Below are 22165 nucleotides of genomic sequence, written 5' to 3'. Positions count from 1 at the left end.
TATGATTGTGGGCGTATGCGTATATGTTATGTGATTAACACGGACATGAGGGTAAATTTTATTGGCATCAGTTTGGATGGAGGAGAAAGAAGCACCATGTGCACCAAGTTGCGCCAGAAAAAAAGGGGGTTCAAATGGTTTTTGTGCATGTAATGAACTTTGTATGCAATCCAGACTCTCTGAGGTTTAACATCCAACATGGCTTAGCTGGAAGCTTTCACTAATAGCAAACAAATAAATTGTTTCTCATGCCCTGCAGCTGCAAAACCTTCCATCACCTCCTCTGAGCCCCCTCAGATATTAATTAGAGTTTGGAGAGTAAAAGGCTTCCTGGGTTTTCTTTGTATCAGCTTTTGTAAAATGTTTTCTTGAACCTGAGTCTCGTAGATTCCTGCGGTGTGACTTAAACTATCCCCCAAAGGTCAAAACCTAAGACTGTAAACTGATTTTGGAGTTGTGTATTGACTGCTGTGCTGCATCCCCCAGGGGTCCCAGATCAATAGAATTGTTGATCAATCACTGATTAGCTAAGAAAAACAAATAATCACTGAACTGAACAGTGTCAGAGGCTGGAGAGAGGGCTTCTCCCAGCACCACTGATCCATGTGAGCGCTCAAAGGGGAGGAGGGGGCTGTTTAGTCAGTGATTCACCTCAGCCTTTCTTTACACTCTGAGCCCTCTGAAAATACCCAAGGAGCCAAAAAGAAAATACCTCACAGCTGTTCTTTCTGCAGCCGAGCCATTCCTGTGATACTTTTCTTTACTCAGGCGGAGGCCCTGCGCCTGAACCCTGACGAGCTTTCGAATCCAGCCTTTCCATAAGCTAATCTTTGTCCTGTTATAAACGTCACTTTAAGCTGTTGGCTGTCGGCTTCTTTTTCTTTAGATTTGCACTTACATTTATAGAGGGCTCCTGAGGGCCAATGAGAAAGAGATCAGGAGAAAACACAAGGAGACTGGGGGTTGAAAGTATCACGTATGCCAGTGGGAATGTCAGTGTCACGACCTTAGAAGAGAAGGCAAAAAGATCAGTCTCTGGAGCGCTTATCTAGCTCTCCATCTGTAGTAGATTTTGTGACACGAGGAGCACAGAGGGATAGAAAACACTTGAAACCCCCTCTTCTCACCCCCGCCAAACCCGGAACAAAAGCACTCCCCTTGTTTTCTGGCTGTTGAGAGAGGCACACAGCATGAATAATTAACGACGGACAAACAATAACTATCAGCCACCTATCTCAAAGTTGTTGCTTATCTGTTGCTGCAATCAACAGTGTTTAAAGCACAACTCATTATTCTCACAAAGATAATATTACTGGACGCCTCAGGACACTCTCTGGAAGCAGTCATTGTGTTGCAGAGTTTTTCATTACTTTTCCACAAAGGGTTGATTACATTTTCTCTCATCCGTATATTTAAGTTGATTTTCATTGTTTTTCCTTGTACATGATCATAACGATGGAAATGATTGTTTTGTGGCAAAAGTCCTGCACAGCTTTACAACTACAGCAAAAAGTATTTTTTAGCGGATGGTTAAAACTCACAAATCTATCGACAGTGAAGGATATATGTGGAAAAGTTCTGTTTTATTAAACATATACAAAATAAAAATAAAGGCATTTCAGTGAAGTTTTGTGTCAGAGTTTGATATTCTAAATTTTGACCAAGATTTTCAGATTTCCTGCAAATGTATTCCAGTTCAAAATATTGGTTATTGGACTCTTTGATTAATCATCATCAGTATTTGCCATAAAAACACCAGATCAGTCAACTCTTACTGCCTATGTCTCCAACCTGCAAACAGTTTGAGCTGTTTTCTTGAATAATTGATCCATTTTATTCAAATAAAACGTCATAGAAAGAGTAAAAATATATCTCTATAATTTCCCTCTGTGCATGATAATGTCTTTAACTGTCTCATTTTGTCTGACCAAATGTCCAAAACCCGAAATATCCCCAGGCTGCTATCATGCCACACACAAAATCCTCACATTTAAAAAGCTGCAGAAAATGACAAATATTTGGCATTTTTAGTCATCGATGACTAAAAGCACACAAAAAATGTTTACTCTCTGTGGACTGACTAATCTCTGCAGTGGTGACTCCGAATTTAGTATCTGAAAATGATCTCAGTAAAGTCCAAATAGGCTACAATGAAAGAAGATATGAGAAATTAAACAAAAGTAGGCTTTATTCTGCAGTTCAAGTATGAATTTGAGAAAGATCAACCAATCTGACCGGACAATCTTTAAAAAATATGTAACACTCAGCATCCTGACATTAAAACAATAGTGTGACATTTTGGGGAAATGAGTTAAATCACATCCACACTCATGTCAGCTTATTATAGAATACGCTCCAATTCGCATTGCAAATGAGGAAACAGGTAGAAAACAGCTAATTCTAAAAGGTAAATCACGTGTTGAGGGCATGTGTTGTGCTGTAGTGAGTTGTTGTTTATCACTGCTAACAATCCAAGAGTGAAAACAGTGGAGGGAAGGTAAACCGGAGGCGTGTATGAGAGAGTCTCCGCCCTCCGGAGCAGACCAGGCTGCAGGATGAGGCGCTCCGCTCTCTGAGTTCACCAAACTGTTTGCATACCAATCTGCCCGCAACACTGCATGCTCGGCTAAATAGGGATCGCACAAAGTCGGAGAGGTGGATTTTATTTAGTTGGACGCCGCTGGGTTCACAGTTCACTCCATTAGACATCATACCCGCTGGGTGTTTATTATTTTCTACCTGAACACATTCATCCAGGCGGCGCAGATCGGCTCTTTCAGTAACATTTCCTCAGCTCGACACAGCCAGAGGTTTCGGCACTGAGCTGCGCTTTGAGGTAAGAAACATGTCTCCAACTTGAAAGCTGTTGTGTTGAAATGAAATCTGAATAATGTCAGCGTGAAACCTTGTTTTCGTGACTGGCTCGGATTTGTTATTTACTACAGCGTGTCCAATAATCCAAACGGGGCATGATGATGTTGTGCGCAATGTTTGATTTCTGCTTCGGCTACTTTTTTTGCAGCAAGTTTCTCCTCAGAAGAGCTCCAAAAACAGTATTAATGTCTCTAAATAGAGGTGAAATTAATAGGAGCCTTCTTGATAATTGTTTAAGTCGCTGTTGGACTTTGTATTCTTGCGTTACCCTCAGGTCAGGTCTCCCTTAGGAAAAGAAGATTCAGTGCGCAATACCTCACCGCCATTCCTTTAAATCAAAGTGGATTAATGCGCAGTTTTATTTTTATTAAATGGTGTTATGAGAAGTCTGACAGCCGGGGAGATGTATGTCAGTCTCCAAGCTGGCACCCTTCCCACGGGGATCGAGCCAGAAACCGAGGAGTCTGTCTGCGGAGATGTATGGGGTCACCAGATGGGGTGTCTCTGACGGAGCTACCTTTTTGCTGTAGGGCAGGAGTTCACTGTCAGATTGCATTAATCAGAGGGATGCATCATCCAAAAACCACCTCATGCTTGTCTCAGTCTGTCAGATCTCAGACATGACACATCCAGTGACTCTGAAAAGGAAAAGTCAATACGTCTTAAGCAGTCATATGCTTTAATAGAAAGTACTAAGCATGTGACTTAGTTAACTTTGCTGCTGCTCCAGTTGGACATCAGCAAAAAAGTAAAGGTTTTACTCACACAGAGCAAATCTGTAGGTAGAGTAACACCTGGGAACGGGGGTTATAATCAGATTTTGCCTGAGGAGATCGGTTCCCAGGGACCCATTAACACCCAGCAGTGTCCAGGTGAGTGTGCTCTGCTGGATTGTCTTGCCTCCAGTTAAAGTCCCAACCGGCCCTCCGTCTCCTCGAGGCTGCTACAGTGTGTCAGAAGACAGGAGAATCATATCACACCACACCAGCTTGGACTGACAAATCAGCTTCTGTCACGATTAATGAGCTGTGCTACTTTCCTGCTGCATCACGTAAAGATTTCTCCATCCTCCGCTGTCTGCTCTTTGTTCCAGCCTCTTTATTTTCTTTATTATCAGTATCCCCCCCCCCCCCAAATCCAAATGACGGGGGCGTTGGTGGAGAGAGAGAGACACTCGCAAACTGGAAACAGAAATGTGTTTGTTCACCATGTTGCGGGTGAACATTTGCCTTGTCCAGAAAAAAAAAAGAGAAAAGAAACAGTAGTATTGATGCTTTTGGAGCAGCTGCCAACATCGATGACTAAACTCCGCCTGAAGCCTTGCTCTCCTTCAGCTCGATTCACATGAGTGTTGGGAAATAGAAATTGTTTTTTTGCACAGTGATGATTTCAGGATAAATCCGAACGCCGGCAACACGGTTTCTAAACCTACAGTGTAATTTATACAGGGAATAAAGGTTAGGAACAGCAATGCATTTGGTTTCCTCGGTGGACTGCAGAGGTAGCAATTAAACGGGAGCATGTCTGAGTGGATTCAAATCTCCACAGAGGAAAGCTTGTATTTATTCCACCTACAGACGCGGAACACCTGGTGTGAGACTTGCTACTGGTGATCATTTTAATAGTGCCTCTGATAATGTGTTGCTCTTAATCACACGTTTATAGTGCCAGCTTTGAAACAGCAAAAACACGTTAGTAGGAAATAAAGCAGGAAGACAGACAGATAAAGTGTGGTGAGTTCACTGCTCCTGTGTCTTGGCGGAGAGAAGAAAGTGTGAATTGTAGTGTGTGGCAGCTCCTGCTGAGAGACGGGGTGACTGACTTGATGCCGCCTGGCCTGGCAGAGCATCGCTCATTAAAGGCCTGAAATTAATCAGTCTGCGGTTCCACATGGTTGGGTGCCTCTGATTTCAGTTTCTTTTTCCGCTCTCACTCACACTTTCACTGCTTTTCTCCTTCCTTAATATCATCTGATGTGTATGTAAATGAGGCTGCTGCCTTTTTGGCCCCTCATTTGATCACTTGGCCCCGAGTTTACGTCTCTGATTCAGCCTCCCTCACAATAACCTCCTTTCACCTTTTTCTATCAGTCTGCCTCTGTATCATCTCATCTGTTAGTCTTTCTTCCTCCTGCCCCCATCCGTTCCCATCTCCCCTTTCTTCGTTCCGTCCTCATCCGGCCTGCAAAGCACGTCTGTATCCATATCGATGAGTTCAGAGCAGCGAAGGCGCGGGGAAAACGAGGCTGGGTCATCACTCTACACTCGCTCCCCCCCCGTACGAGCCCCTCCACGGCAGCAGCGGTCCGAAGAGAGCCCGGAACTAAATGGAGTATCTATTGGCTCAATGAGAAAATTGCTTTTTTCGATTGCTAGAGGACCCTTCATTTAATGTGTGTGATGCAGAGGCCTCTGCCTGTAATGGGTTCAGCATCTTTGTTGTCAGGAGACATGAGAAAATGAAATTTGCTTTTCAGCTGGCAGAAATAATTTACTTTCTGAAAGGTGTATATTTCATCAGCTGTTTAGAAGCCGTGAAGGTGTGTGTTACTGCACAGTGTTACGTGAGTGCTATATGTCCAACCGGTCTGGTTTGATGTCGTCTGTGGAGGGCAGGGTTTTTTTTTTTCCTGCTGAAAGTTGTGCTGCCATATAAAGCTGGCTGGTTTGACACCTGTCGAAAAATGGATTTACAGTTGTTCGCTGTGGTGTAGGTACACGGCCTACGCAGACCAGCTGACAAGCATCTCTTCAAAAATAAAACCACATATTGGGATTTCGAGTTTCATATAGTGCAAAACTCTTTTTTACCCTTGGTTGAGGTAAAACAGTCAATAGAAGTGCAATGAAATCAGGCTTATGACGTAAATGAAAGGTTCAGACAGAAACATCAGATCTGTTTGGATCACAGTTTGCTGCTGCTGCTGCTGCTGCTGATGATGATGATGATGATGATGATGATGGACATTGTTGAGATTGAGGACCACATGAAGCCAGCAAAAGGTTATTTCTTTCCCCTTTTTCAACAACATCATCTCACAGAGACACCACTAATGCTGCTGTCTTTGCTGCTCTGTCTTAGTGAATAAAAGGATGAAATATGGCAACAGCATGGAAATGGTCTCATAATCAGGAGGAGGACAATTCAGATCTTTTAATCATCGCTCTGAGGTTACTGTGGGGAAAATCCAGTAATTAAAACATGCTGTGACCTGATCTCATATGATGCATTCCTTTTAAGCATTGCAGTGATGCTGTTAATGGGTGACAACAATGCTGAAAGTATAGCAATAGATGAACACATAGTGAACTGTGACAAAGTTTTAAGCAGATATGGCAGTTTTCATGCATTTGTTAATGTGAAGTGTTTTTAATTATAACTTCTCCTACAAAGACATGTTTCTTATATAATACAACTGTCTTGTGATATATTTTCTTTGATAATCTGTTTATTAACCAGCATCCAGTTAGGGTTACATCATAGGAGTGTAGCTTTTAGACTTGTATAGATCCAAGCACAACTATATTCTGTAGTCTTACAAATTGTTGGTTTATAAATGCTTTAGAGGAATGTTAACACATTATCTGTAGCAGGAGTCCCGTTCAACCATTGTATCAAGTCTAAACTCCGTGTTAGATTGACACTTAGTCACATTCCTGCATGATTCACACATCCATGCATTCCTTTGTCCTGTTTGCGTGTCTCCATATGGGCCAGGAAGCTGTGAGTGACCTAAACGTGGGGCAGCTGGCGGCCCAGAGTTCACTGAGAGCAGGAAGCTGAGGGGCCTCTCTTCCTTTTTATCAGGAGGAAGCAGGACGGCTGTTTGTGCTCAGCCCAAGAATTCTTTGTGCTTATCTTGCATTCACCCTATTTCCCTCAATAATGGCTGTGCTGAGCAGGTAATGAGGTAAAAGGTATGTATTTGACAAGCTGGGCTCTGGAGATAGCGGCTCTCCAATAGGCTCACGGCTTGATAGGCTCTTAGATGAGGGTGCTCTCGACCCCGTCTCAGGATGTTCATATCTATCTCGAAGCCCCCACCCTCAGTCATCTTTCCCTCTGCATAATGTTTTCTGGAACTAATAAACCATTTTACTCAGGTGTCCATTAAAGTCTACCGGCGAGGACCCGCTGGTCATTACACAGAGCAGGCACACTCGGTAAATCCCCGTGCTTGTGCCGGGAGGTTTTCTTTATCACCTTGTGCTCTTTTCATCCCCCAGATGTAGTCAAAGCTCAGAGAGGGGCTTATGCTGGCCAGGAGCTGGCTATGTGACAAGGGGCTACCGTGTGGGGAGATTACCTGCCTGGCTTCAGAGAGAGCCGAGCACAACTCTGATACACCGGATGATGCTGAAGTTGAAGCACATTGCTGCAAAAGATGCAGCAGAGAGACACACAGCTTTGTGCTGCATGTGTGTATATGTGAAACGGAGGCATTTGTTTTTTGTTTGCAGCATGAACAAGCAGGTCTTTGGCTAAGTTCACACCCCAGTGCTGGGTTGACTCACATTGGGCTCAGTGTTGGCTCACTGGGCTTGAGGAAGCTGGGTGCTAATCAAGTAGCACCAGGGAGGAAGAGCTCCTTTTATGGGTGTGTGATTGTTTTCCACACTCGCTGACTAACACCAGAGCTTTTTACTATAGATAATTTTGCATAAATTACTTGGCTCTTGTCACGGGTTTTGATAAAGCTTCCGTGTTCACATGATTCATTTATCAGCACAAATGGAGGATTGTAAACTGCTTATGAATCAACAAAAATGGAAGATGTGTTGCATTAAGAATAACACTATTGTTGTATTATTCAGAGTGAATACTGGGACTACACTGCATTTTAACACTCAGCCATGCTTCTCTGTTTGCAGAATGCGTATAGGCATCACAAGTGTTCACCTCAGTCACACTGTTGTGTTTCAGACATTCGTCAGCATTTATTTGTGTGAAATAACTCTAAATGATTAAAAGTTTTCACCTGTAAGTTATTTCGATTTTTTAAAAAATAAATTGACTGTTATGGTTCTTAAGTTTTAACAAAATCCCCTAATATTATCACCTCCAATCTTTGTAGTTGTGAGGCTTTGCCGTGTGTGGTTTTAATGGCGAATTGAATCTAATCAGGTTCTGGTCTGTTGGTCAGACAAAACAAGCCTGCAACCTTTGGCTTTAGGAAATTGAGATCATTATTCTTCACTGTTTTCTGGCATTTTATAGACAAAATAATTAGGCAATTAATTGAGCAGCCCTAGTGTGCATCAGCAGTGTTTGGTTAGCAACAACACTTTCTTCTGCACAGATCTTCAGAGACATTCTGCTTTTTGCAGACGGACTGATGAGGAGACACACCACTGGGCATGAACCATTTACCCTTCATTTGGGGCCGCTGTTCCACTGCTCTTTGGCTGTTTTTCGAGGATGGTACTGTGAGCAGGGCTCAGTTCAAATCTGTTTTTACAGCCTCTCCCTGTGACTCATTGGGCCTAATGGTTCTCTCGTCTCCTGACTCAGGCATTTTTCTGATGAAATGGGACTCTCTCCCAGCTTCTGGTCTTTCTCTTTTTCTGTTGCCTCAGCCACAACTGTGTCCCTTTTCTCCTCCCCTCTCTCCCCTCTCTATCCTTCTATATTCCCAGGTTCTCCTCCCCGAGTGATCTTTCCATCCAGGATTCTAGAATAAGACGATATAGCATTACAACAACATCATTTAGTCATCAGAGGCTTTTATGATGTGCCCTATTTTATTACATATTCAGCGCTGTGTTTTTATTTCCTCTGCCTACAGGGGATCTGAGCCCCTGTAAATATCCTGTTTATTTTTAATCACCGACGATGGGCTACACAGTATAATGTGATTTGATAATTGTTGCTCACAAACACGCTTGCTCTTGTCACAAATTGATTTGGTAATTTAGAGTGCACAAATTGTTGTAGGGATGGACAGTAGGCTGTTAATGATGACCCACATAATTAGGCCATTATCATTGTAAACAAATTAAACGCATATCGGAGCTCGATGTTAAATCATTAACTCACTTTCTCAAACATTCAGATTATGATTGGAAGTCTGGATAGGAGGTACAGAGGGTGCAGTAACATCAGATTTATAGACTGGGGGGAGGACAGTTGGTTGGTATACACAGAATGACGTGGTCTTGTTTGCTGTCGCGGCTTTTCCACTGTGACCAAATTATAGAGTACCTCTAAGAGATTTATTTTCAGCATGATTTGGGTTTGCATCCCAGTCTGTTAACAACACTTTGCTGTTCCAGTCAGTGATAACCAAACAAAACCTCAAATACACAAACACGAATGTATATGCAGCTCTCCCACACACACCCCTGCAGCCTGGGTTCTGCTCGTAAAACTCGACTGCAAATGTCCTCGCTTTGTATTTACGGCATATGGATCTCATATCTGCTTGAATCTGGCCTAAATGCTTTGCATTTAAATAGCACACATGGCGTAGAAAAAAAAGCAGGAGCCAAGCAGAGGTTTCTTTCTTTTAACTTGGAAGTGAATGTTGTAAACTTCAGAAGATGTAACTGGGCTAATGTGATTCTCTTTTTGCAAACTAATTATGTGTATTTGTATTCACATAGGGCTGCACAGTGGCGTAGTGGTTAGCACTTTCGCCTTGCAGCAAGAAGGTCCCTGGTTCACGTCCCGGCTTTCCCGGGATCTTTCTGCATGGAGTTTGCATGTTCTCCCTGTGCATGCGTGGGTTTTCTCCGGGTACTCCGGCTTCCTCCCACAGTCCAAAAATATGCTGAGGTTAATTGATTATTCTAAATTGCCCGTAGGTGTGAATGTGAGAGTGATTGTTTGTCTCTGTATGTAGCCCTGCGACAGACTGGCGACCTGTCTAGGGTGTCCCCTGCCTTTGCCCTAAGTCAGCTGGGATAGGCTCCAGCCCCCCCGCGACCCTAGTGAGGATTAAGCGGTGTATAGATAATGGATGGATGTATTCACATACGATGCCAACGTGAAAGTAGGTACCTTTTAAAAAGGCCCAGCGATTTCTGTCCTCTAGGCTGGCTGCTTTTGATGCCTTTGAAGCCCACACACCTTGTCCACAACACTGCTCCCTGCAGCTCCGTTGGGATAACAGCGATGTTATAGTCCCTCCCACAGGGTGAGACTTGCCACAGGTCTATTAGACATATGGGCTCCTTGTCAGCCTCCACAGCATCAGGGGGACAGATCAGTGTTTGATTAAAAAAAAAAATCCACAGCGGGTTACAGCATCCACCTGGGGAAACTTGAGGGGCAGGACTAATGATCTCTCTCCTGCCGGGATCACAAGCGTCTCCGGTAGATGCTTGTATTTCACCTCGACTTGTTAAAGAACAGGAACTGAAAATCTTTAGAGCTTATAAAGTGGTAGCAGCGCAGGTGTGGGCCATCTGTCTTTATTGTTTTCTGTTTACATTTAAAGCCTCTGCTGTGATTCCCTTCACTTATGTGCTAATGTTATCTCCCATCTTAAGAGTGTGAAGCAGGTGTGCCTTTTGCAGGGTTTTCTGTGAGTCTTTCCTCAGCGTCATCCTGTTTATTGCCCGTCATCACACCGTTGGACCACATGTGGTTGAAAACTGAAACTCAAAGGGGCGCTGAACTGTTGTTCACGATGTGGCCGTAAAGCCAGTGCAGGTTGTTAAAGCCGCCCAGCCTCCTCCAGCGATCCTTAGCGGTTTATGTGAAGATTGCAGTGATGGTTCTTAGACATCCTCCCTGCTGCTTTCCGCTGTGATGAATTTACTCGCTTGCACAGCTTCTTCATGTCTCACTGAATACTAGAATTGCCTTTAACAGCAAATCAAATGTACATGTTGTAGTCGGTTATTTTTACCCCTCAAAGGGGGAAACAATTAGACAGAAAAGACGGAGCCCTTCACAGCCTCATGATTTTTTGATGGCGCTTTATGAAATTTTTAACCCGCTGCCACTTTAAAAGCACGGTACTCAAGACAGCATTCATGGGTCACTGCGCTAAAACACGGCCTCTGTCCTTTGGGCAAACAGTCGGTCAATGCCAGCTGATGTGTTACAGCCACAAGCAAACCACACCATTAGTGTGGAGGGAATGTGCTGCATTTAATAAACCCAGCGGTTCTTGGAGCCAGCACAAGCAACTCTTAAGAAACTCTGGTTTTCTAAGAAGAGAGGAGGAAAAATAAATCTTTTTCAGTTATTTTCGTCACTGTTAAATTTCTTTACTAATAGTTATTAGGGTAAACACAGGCAAACCATGAAGCACAATTTCTTTTTTCCTTAATCCGCAACTCGATGCATCTTCTTTTTCTTTGAAGCTTAGGGGGGAAAGGAGAATCCTCTGAATAGGAAAGCTAGCCAGTGTTTCACCATTTGAAGTATATTAAAGGAGTTTGATATTTTCATGAAAATGCGTTTGAATCCAACATTTCCAACACACGAGTCCCAGGATCACCTTCACATGTGTTTGTCAGAGATAGCACAGGCACAGCAGGTGTCTCCAGAATGTAAAATTAAATTGGCTGGAGTGTTCATTGATTTAAGTGTTCAAAAAAGACGAGAGTACAGACGCTCAGAGAGGTTATTTTCAGTGGAGCATCAGGTGATCTTGGCGTGCTTCCCACTGATTTGTCACCTGTTCCCCGTCAGGATGGCAGGCCAGCCGCAAAGTCGTCCAAAGTAATCTTGACCAGCTGGTGGTGACGCTCAAAAGTGTGAAGTGTTTGAGGACAAAACAGACAGCTCAGGCAATTCTCCAAGAGTCTGCACCCCGGAGAAATGGGCCCAGATCATCTTTTCCGATAACACTTGGCAGGAGGCAGAGCCCATATGAAATGCTTCAGCGTCAATATTGAAGCCAAAGTAATTTTGTGGGTGTCTCTGAAAACCTCTGGATCTGTAGAGGGTCTTTTGGCTTCATCCATGAAGCCATTCAGTAAAAAAAAAAAAACAAAAACATCCATCTCTATGACTTTTGGCTTCAAACTGCTGCTTTAACTGGACAGATGATGAAACAGGACTTAACCACAATAAAACAGGTTTTAGTTAGATTTTACTTAAAATTTATCCCTGCCAGTAACCAGACATGATGTCATTTGATTTCACCTCATTAAAATGACACACAAAAGAAACAATGAAGCAGGAGAAATCCAAATTATCAAAACTACTTTTGCTTATCGCTGCAGGCAGTTTGGAAATGGACGAGGCACTTTTTTATTTAATAAGGAGCAGATGTCTTTCCTTTCCTCACTCATAACGTCTCTGAGTAAGCTTCCATACATTTGCCATATCTAGAGCAACCATGCAGTCTATACTGTGAGCTTTCAAAACACCCCCTTCAAATATTTGGCCGGCTCTTCGTGTTATTCTGTTGCTTTTGGCTCGAACCAAAGGTCTGTTGTGCTTCCAAGAAGCTTGAGACTTTGCAGACAGCTGGAGATTTTGAAAAGTTAAAAAATAAAACCATTTAATATCTCCTGCTGCAACTGCATAGCTCATTATACTGAATATCATCTAGAATCTCCCTCTGCTTTGTTCATATCTTCATCATTTGGTGGCTGGCATCAACACTGAGTCTCATGCTGGGAAAATTAATGAGTTGCGTTTAATCTTCGTTGTGTAGGCTCATATGTTGTTTGCAATTGTGTCTGAATTTTTTTTTTTTTTTTTTTATACAAAGATGATATAAAAGACCTCCTGGTTTCCTGGATGCCCATTTGCTTTTTACATAGACTTAACAATCTGTAACATTCATTTGTGGCAAATTGATGAATGCTGAACTTCCTCTATAAATTATAGAAAATGCCTAACAGTTCCTCTGCTTCAGCTCACAGGGCGGCTGTCAGACATGTTTTTTGTAGTTCTTTCCATTTTAAACGCAAGTCTTGAGCAAATGTTTAAGTAAGCAGAAGGAGCGTAATGTGTTTTGCATAAATATCTCAGCTGTGGTCACTCCTGTGGTCCTCTTACAGAGGCTAAGAGCACTAAATGGGCTGTTTATTTATAACTGTAAGACTGCGGTGTGCTGACGGAGATATGGTGCCCCACTAAAGCTGCAGTGCACGCTTGGGCACATTACTCACAATTTCATCACTACCCCCAATTAATACTCAAGACAGCATCAGCAGCATCTGCTCAAGCAAAGCAACTGTCATCAGTTCCCTCGTTTAGTTGAGTAGAGAGAATTGGAAGTAAGTTCAGCCGGGGTGTTATTGCTATTCTGAACTTGTTATCCGCTTGTGCCCCATGAGCAGGTTCACGGAGGAGCCTCTGCATTATAATTATGGCTGTTTTTTATGCAATTTGAGTCTTAAATCAAACTCAATAATTTTAGATAGGTTTGACCTCTCCATGTTGCCTGTGTTTCTCTGACCGCATTCATCCTCATACAATTGTCTCAGATCCATCATGTTTTGTGGTGTAAATCTATTGACTTGTGTATCTTCAGGGACTTAATCTTGGACCGTCTCCAAGCAGCTCAGTTTCCATCCTCTCCCCTTTCCTCTGTCTCTCATAAATCAATGTGATGTAATTGCATAAACTCCCTTTCCCACAGCTCCGGACTGGAGGCAGAATATTCTCAGGGAGAAAGTGTTTCAGTGTGGCCAGTTAACCGTAACCCCCAGATTCCCACAATTGTGATATGCCTGGCTTGTGAAAGTTTTTATTCCAGCCTTTAAATATCTGTGTTTGCAGAGTTTCTTTCATTGTTGCTGTTTGATGTTTTATGCATTGTTTCTCCAAGCAGCAGGGCCGTGGAAGTGAGCACAACTCACAACTGGTACCGACTGTTTACATCTGGCTAACACACTCGAAGCTCGGAAGATTAAATCTCATTTCGCTGAGTCCTTTTTGTGTTGAGCCAAGCATGATTTCTTCCAACGTCTCCCCGCTTGTGGCTCCCTCAGCCCATCGAAGGAATGTTTCTTAAAGCACTCCTGCGTTTTCACGAGATTGAACCATGGAAAATGTCCAGCCCCCTTTTTCCACATTGCAGTCCCTTCCAGGCTTCCTCTTGGGACTCACTCAGTTGCAGGATGTCTCCTCAAAGGATGTATTTCAACTCTTTGTCCGGGGAGTATCGAGCTTAAAGTGAACCGATGTGGAAAGGAGTGTATGTGAAGGTTTTGGAGTCTTACTCACATGGATTGAGGTTCTACTTCATCCTGGTTTCATCATTCCTCCACCGCTTCCGTAATCCTCCTTCTATCAGTCACACCCCTGCTCTGCTGGAAAACACAAGTGATAAAACAATTTTTTCTGCCACTCATGCTGAAACCCATTTTGGGCTATTTGGCCATTAGTGCAGGCATATTTGACAGTGTGAGAGACAAAAAGCATGAGTCCTTTTCACTGCACCCTCTCTGTGATGTTGTGAGTTTGTCACAGCTTGTTACCTGCTGCTTGTTACCACAACCGCCGCATACAGGCTGACATGGATGGCGGATTCTGAGGGATTTGAGGTTCTTTGGCATATGTGCAGCTTTATGAGGAGGTCCCAGTGTGGAGCCTCTGTGCTGAGGAAATGATCCAGATGCAAAGCTTCTGGCTCTCATAACCCAGTGGGACACCTGCCCTGCTGCTCCTGTGCAGCTCCCTGCAAAATCCACAAAGACAGAGACGACCATCTCCCTCTGAGGAGGAATGCCGTCTTTGCATATTGTTGCATATTGATTTTCTATGCAGTGCGTGCAGTATTTGTGTGCAGACTTTTGTTCTTGTTGTACAGTTCTGGTTTAGGAATTTCAATGAAACTGAATCAGTACTTGCTCCGGTTAAACCATGTTTGACACTATTTGTTGTCTCAGCTCTTTTAAATTCCCCTGAATGTAAACTCTTAAGAGATCTAGTGTTATGCTTTCTGACAGTTTGAACCGTGTCTCTAAATGTGATAGTCCTCACACTGACATCATTTACAACAAAAGACTCTTTTCATTTTCCCAACATGTCTCTGGTAGATGGGGAAACCTCCTGAAAAACAAATACAACATTGTGTTTGTCAGCAACAGAAAACTGCTGAGCCAAGCCACAATTTTAATCAGTTGTTTTTTTTCTGTGAAACTTTTCGTCTTTAGATTATTGAGGTGCGGCACCACTGTTGCCTGTATTAGTTACACATTACTGTCCTAGAACAAACTACAAGTTAATGCTAATTGCCTCTTTGAGTTGAATATCTTGTGATTTGTTTACATATAGAGGATAATAAATTAGTATGACCATCTTTAGAGCTCAGTGAAGCCCAATTAGGGCCAAGAATCTGATTTCTGCATGTGCATAACTATTTAAATGAGATCAAAACAGTATTGCCTGATGTATTTGAAGGTCATTATATCTCAAATGTAAATTAAATTACAGACTGGTGTTGTGGTAGCATGTATTTCTTAGAAGTAAATTGACTTTTGGGTTGTTGGCAAATATGTCTTTGTTTCGGAGGGGCTCCGTCATCTAGAAAACACTGCAAGAGACGCTTAGAAGTGTGTTTTCATAATCTTTTTGGAGTTTTTTTTGTACAAATTAAGCAACAGGTTACTCCCTGTTTTCTTCTGCTGCACTTACCTTCACATGATCGATGTATTACCAGAACAGTTAACGTCGCCATGACAAACTGTGCTGATATCCTGCTGTCTTCCTTCAAGTTTGTTTACACTGTTGTCTAGTAATGTGACCCACATGTTTGTGTGTTAACAAGCACAAACATATGTGCTTTGTTTCAGTTTTGGTTTCCCACCTTTGTTTTACCTTGTTTGAACACAACTTCCACAATTCTTTGCCTCAGTTACACTAAACTAAAGATACGTACCAGTCATGGATAAACCACCATCCAGTGTTAGAAAGATGTGTGAGTATAGCAGTCGGCCTCTCTGGGCGTGTTCACCAAGGTATGCAGTGTAAAACCATTAGCAATTGGAACCAGACCGAGGCCTTAAGATTTGGGGCAGATCTGATGTTGTAACTACCAGGCAGTGATCCAAATGTCCCTCTTTGTTGGGATTTCTATTTTATACTAATCCTAGTTGTGCCAAAGTTTTATTTTTTCTGTTGCACTGCACAATGTGATGTTCAAACCGTTCCAAAGTGGCCACGGAGCAGATGCAGATTACCAAACATAAAACATTACTGCAATGGCCCAGATTGTCAACCTTATGACCATTTCAGAGAAGGAGTTCTGCTTGTGGAGGAGTCTACAATTGAGGCTTTCCACTGGCTTTAATTATGAAAATAAGTTGCATCTGGTCCATTTGCACAAACACTCTGTTTCCACTTCTTGTGTGTCTTCTGGTTTGTGATGTTTACTCAATTGTTTGTGTGCACACTGAACAGCTGTATGCGACTTAAAGTGACACGAGGTCACAGTGAGGGCACATTATGGACATATCAGAATTACAGCTAATATTTAGGATAAAGGACAGTTCTTCTGCTAAGGACCTTGTGGTAATCATCAGAGCCACAACAGCTCAGAGCTAACAACAACTGTACAGGAAAACCCACTGCTCTATAGCAAGATTTAAATGAGGTCTAGAAATGGTTTCCAGATGTGTTCGTAACACATGTTTAAGCAGCTACTTTAACTCATAGGACAACAGTGGCCCCATATATCTATATTTAATATCTTGTGGAAAATATCTGACACAACAGTACACTCTAAAAAGCAGGCCAGGGTACCTACGGTATACTTCAACTAATTTAAATTCATGGTTACAAGGAGGAAAAATCCAAATTTTTGATGTAAATAAAAACATGCAAATTATTTTTGATGGGTTGTGTTGACATAATAATTTTGGTAATTCCATCAACCTAATATTGTGCGTCATTTCAACTCAGGTTTTTACATAAATTGGTTTAAAACTAAATCCAGCTTGTGCTAGCTTAATGAGAATGGCTTGATTAGGTCATTTTTCTTCACCACTAGTTAGAGACTTCAAGTCCCCTTTCCTACCTGTTTACAATGCCTTGACAATTATGATGGTGTGTAGAAGGACTCGTGTGTTGTACAAATACAACACAAAGGACCTTTTGAAGGTGACATTTCCTAAAGCAGTATGGCCTTGGGAAATGCAGTTGTGCATTGAACACAAAGCACAAAAGCATTTAAAAGTACCAAACGAGAAGAACAGTTAATTCTAAACCATTTTACTGTTGAATAAATAGATTTCTTAAAATAAATAGCTAAAAACTGCAGAAGGAAATCTAATCATGGCAACGTAATTTTTTAAACAGTTGTCAGTGTTTAAAGTTGTGTTTGGAACCATGGTAATTATTGTACAAATCCTTTCAAATAACGTGAAAAAGCTTGTTGAAACAACTCGGTTTTTATGAAGAATGAACTTTAAAAATTGTGTTTATCCTGCCAATTATTAAGGAAATGTTAATTAAAAATGACTGTTATTGTAAGGCTCTAACTCAGTGGAGTTCGTTGGTTGATTGAATTAATTAGAAGTTGTTGTAACTTATAAAAATTGATGCAAACTATTAATTTATTTGATTGAGCCTGAACATCTGTTTTTAGAGTTTTTATGTTTTTAGTACAAAATATAGTTTGTTCCTAATAGATTAAAGCAGATCTCTAAATGGGTGCAGCAGTATAACACTACACTAATTGTTCTTCTAGTGTCATAACTACAACACTGTACTTGAAATTTATTGTTTACACTAAGTAGGAATGGGTCCAGCTTGACATGTGACTGACATTTTGTCATTACTACAGCTGCATTTGAGATATGGAGAATAACGTGGCAACTGATTATAAAAATTCTAATCAATAAATCATATAAGCATAAATGCCAAATATTTTCTTGTCAAACATGCAATCTTTTAAATTGTCGGGATGTCATAGTTCTTCTCTGTGATTTTCTTCAAAATTTGAAAGTTTAGATTTTATTGATCAGACCAAACGTTGCCTTGGGCTTTAGGAAATTTAGAGCTTTTTCCCAATTTTCAAGCATTTTATTCAGTAATTAATCTAGTAATTGACAAAATTACCAGCAAATCAATCAACAGAACAGTTATTTGTTGCAGCTCTAGTCATGACAAGAACAGGTTTCCTAAAATTATTTCCCTCCTCTGTCGATGATTCCACTAATTCGAACCGACTACAAAATTAGTGTGTTTTCTTCTGTGCTCTCAAAATGTTTTAGCTGAAGAAAACATCCTGAGGGAAGACTGTGCAAACTTCCTCATTGTGCAAGCAGCTTGGATCTTCATCCCAATTCCTCTCGGGGAGTTGAAACTCCCTGAGCGCTATGCTGCACATTTCTCAAGCTTTACTGGCTTGGAGATTTAACCGGGATGGAAACAGTTATCATGTGGCTGTTCAGTAGCTCACGGGGCCTGTGGGTGGAGGAGTCGGTGAACTAACCGGGTTTTAACAGCCTCAGCCTCGTGCGTGTAGTAATGAACTCCTACCTTGGCTTGGAAGGCAGCGCTGCTGGTATCCTTGCTGTGTTTTTGTAACCCCCACTTAAGAAAAAAAACCTTGCTCTTAATTGTGTCCCACGGGTCCCGAGTGCTCAGTATTCACAGCCTTTCCTGTCCCCCATACTGATCCTCCCCTCTCCCAACCTTAGCCCCGTCATCCTAATTCGACAGGTCTTTCCTCTTTAATCGTTTGACTTCAAAGCGGTATTGTGATGCCCCTCAGGCCCCCGACTCCTCAGAGACTGGGGGCTGTAGCCTTGGAGGGAAGTGGGGTGAAAGTGTGGTAGTATACGAGGCGGCTAGTCAAGTTAGACAGGCGTGGGTTAAAGAAAATAACAACTAGTAGCTCAGTTGCTGTTCTTCATCACGGTGTCACTACAGAGAGGTTGTTATTGTGTAATTATCAAGCAGGTTGCACATGTTTGAAAGGCTCTGTCTAAGATGCTTCTTGCTTTTCTTTGATGAGGTGAGAGATACAAACTGCTGCCTGTGAAACCTTCTGCACAGAGAAGAGGCCTGGCTAATGTTCAGCCCTGGAAAGAGGTGGACACCGTGTCATCTCTCATCAGCATCAAAACACCACCCTCTGAATGCATTTCCACAGGCTGAGATCTCATCAGGTTTCTATTTAGCCCAAAACAATTAACACTGAGAAAACAGAAGACTTCTTAATGAGTTCAGTCTGCATCTTTTAGCTGGAATAATTGCGTACTCCATATGCGCGAATGCACTCTTGCTCCGTGTAGCCCCCCCAGAGCACCTACCGTAGGGTGGAGAACAAAGAAAACAGTGGTTTGGCTGTGGACAGAGAGGGAAGAGTGAGTGATTAGCTGTGTGATGCCCTCTGATCAGAGTGAGGATTGTTTCTCCATCGTGGTGGTTTATCTTTATCTCTAGTGGTTGACTCACACTGTTAGATCGATAAATCCAGATGGGGTGAGGCGATAATTCTGCCTCAGCATTGGCCTCATTAAAGCAGACGTTCAGGAGATATATGACTCCCGACAAGTGCCCTCTTTCTCATTTCTATAATATTAGAGCATGATGCATGTGGAGTCTGCCAGAAGTTGGCCACAGATCACCAGGGAGAGATGACATCCAGAGCTGTAGATTTTTCCTTTTTATTAAGTGTGTTTATACAGGATTTATTCAGGGTGTAAAAGGCCCCATCGGTCATTACCTCTAAATTTGGAGTTGCCTCTAAAGCGCAGAGGTTTGCTTTTGTAGTGAGTAGTTGTGGGTAAGGCCAGCTGTGAAGTGTAGGTGGAAGAACTGTCACTTCCTGCTTGTTTTCCTCTCCATTTCCTCCCCTCAGAGGAAGTGTTGCTGATCAAACTCCCTGCTGTTCGCTGACCTCTGACAGTTCAGCCAAGGTTTCAAAGATGAGGTGACGTGTGGAGACAAAGAGAAAACACAAATCACTAGTGTCAGTAGTGCCCACAGACTCAGCTGTGCTCAAAACTAACTTATTTGTTCAACAATCAAGTTTATAGCTGTTGTGAACAAGGTGAAAAGACGCCCATCATAGATGGGGCAAAACACAAAGAATCCTCAAAATGGGTGCAAGAATAGCTGGCTGTTGCACAATTTTTACATCAATGGCATTCATGGTTGTGCACACAAAAGCAGCAGTTGTGTGAACAATGGGAAAACAAGGGCTTAAGAGTGATGTTCAAATCATCCCCTATTTCTCACATCCAGACACCTAAAGGTCTAGTTTAGAGCTGGTGCCTAATTTCAAACCATTATTTGTGCAATGGCGGTCAAAGAACTGGCTCTGGGGCATCAAAACGGTTCAACAAAGCACCAACACTCTGCTGATATGGAACCAAGAACTGTTTACATCAAGGGCTGGTGCGGGGATTTAATGACCAACAAGATCAGCTAAATTCTTGTGATCACCAAGATGAACGTGAGTTTCATTATGAATATGAAATCAAAGCAGTAGAGTGTGGAGAGCGGGTGAGGTGATCTTCATTTTTCCCTGTCATTCAGTATTTTCATATCAACAACTGACGTTTGTAGATATTAAGACATCAAACAGCTGGGAAAATGAGACAGATAATATCCTCATTGGCTTTTCAGCAGTGCTTCATGGGAGAAACAAATTGTTTACTTGCACTGTGTTTAGTCTTAACTTCTGTCGACAGAAGTTAAGACTAAAGTATTCGGAGCTTCAATAGTGAATTAAGTGTTTGAATGGATGCACAGTGATTGTAGTTTTCTAACCTGTGGGAAAGTGAACTGGTTCTTAGATCATTCATAAGTTAAGCCAACTCTAAACCAGCACTTGCCCCCAGTTGGTGTTGGTGGAAAGGGGGTGCGAGACAGGTGAGATGCAATATCGTCTAAATATGTCTTTGTAGGGGGTCTGTTGAGGCCTCAGCCTACAAGAATTTGCGGCCAACTTGACAGTTGCTGTGTGAAGTCGGTTTGATTGATGGATTGTCAGTCTGAATAGTTAAAGAGACTCATACTGTGGAAAGGTGAAGACGATTTGTAACAGGCACTTATGTGCTGGAGTGTACTTTTTATGGCTACTCCACTTTCCTCTGCTATGTCTTTAGTGAACTGAGTTGTGGGGCAAAGCTATAGTAGATACTGTATGTGGAAGCTTATCATTTATAATGTGCAGCTGTCTTTACACACAAGATAGATGTCGATGATGCAATAATATTGTCAGAGCCTGAAATATCAGCGGAAGCTAATCAGTTAGTGGCTGCCTTGATGTTTAAATTGCCCACAGTGGTTGTGAGCCTAAATGTCAATGACAAATTGGCGAGAGAGATTTATTTAAAAGGGAAACCATTGAGCGGATGTAGATGAAACCTTTTCTCTGGTGCTGATTCTCTCCCCGCTTTGTTGGACCCTCAGTGGCCTGGCCTTTCTAGTTCCCCTTGAGGGTTCGTCCTATTGTTGTGCTTTTTCAGCCGTCTGCACTGATCTCTCTTCGCACCCCCATAACCGATTCAATGAGGCTCTGCGATCCTATTGGTGCTCCACTTTCCCATGAATAGGTTTCCATGGAAACCAAAAAATAATGCAGACCCTCAACACTGTTGCTCTCCACCAGCTAATAGCTCTCAAAACAGGGGTTCAAAAGAGGCTACCTCTGCAACAGGCTGCAGGGTAAAATTTGACCACTCTGCTGCTCAGTACTAGATTACAGACCATGATGATGGCAATTACTTACCTATCTGCTGCTTCTGTAATATACTGAGACACACTGGGAAAGGATTACAGTGTTGCATTGCCTGGGGATGTGTTTGCTAAACCATATGGTGAATATTTTGTAAATGACTCTTTCAACAAGCTGCATATCCTTTGGCTCCCCATGCATGTGTCGCCACCATGGAGATGTTATTGATTCCCTGAGTGTGTCTGAGTTCAAGGCTGTGAGATAAGGGAGTGTATCATTCCAGTGCATCTCCCCACTTCGCAGATTTGTCCATTTTCCTCACTCAGGCTTTGATTGCCTTTTCCAGCTGTAATCAGAGCAGGGTGTTCTGTATGGGGGAGGGTGCATCGCTCCCACTGTCAGTTGAGTTTTGTGTCCCGGTGAATCTGATGTCTGCTGGCAATATGGTGTGTCGGCGGGATGATGTGGCTGGCTCTATCAGCTGGAATACTCCTGGGATATTCTCCATCCCCAGCCGCTGTCAGACTGAGAATACCCAGCCTGCATTTCACCATCTAATGTGGCGAGAGCTGCGTGCTGTTCGTGTCTTCGTAGGCAGCTCTCGCCATATTTGATGCTGTAGTTGTCAGCGCCAGTGCTTTGAAACCGCCTCCAAAGTATTGTCAGTCAAAACTGTGCTGCTGACTATTTTTGCACATCGAGGCTGGATATACCAGCAGTTTAATTGGCTCTCATTGCAATATC

At 42.5% G+C, this 22165-nt stretch overlaps 1 protein-coding gene across 2 annotated transcripts in view; it reads left to right on the top strand.

The window, feature by feature from the left end:
• The first annotated feature begins 2534 nt into the window (after positions 1–2534).
• The window catches only part of LOC111573643 (tetraspanin-18), a 33402-nt gene continuing 13771 nt past the window's right edge, over positions 2535–22165 (top strand). Inside the window, exon 1 of one of the 2 annotated variants that reach the window (XM_055009412.1) lies at positions 2535–2836. The gene's annotated coding sequence lies outside the window, so the exon portion shown is untranslated. The remainder of the gene's footprint in view (positions 2837–22165) is intronic. The other variant, XM_023277909.3, reaches the window with a different exon arrangement.

This window comes from Amphiprion ocellaris, chromosome 3, assembly GCF_022539595.1.
Source record: "Amphiprion ocellaris isolate individual 3 ecotype Okinawa chromosome 3, ASM2253959v1, whole genome shotgun sequence".
NCBI lineage: Eukaryota > Metazoa > Chordata > Actinopteri > Pomacentridae > Amphiprion > Amphiprion ocellaris.
This window is presented reverse-complemented; position numbering and strand designations above follow the sequence as displayed.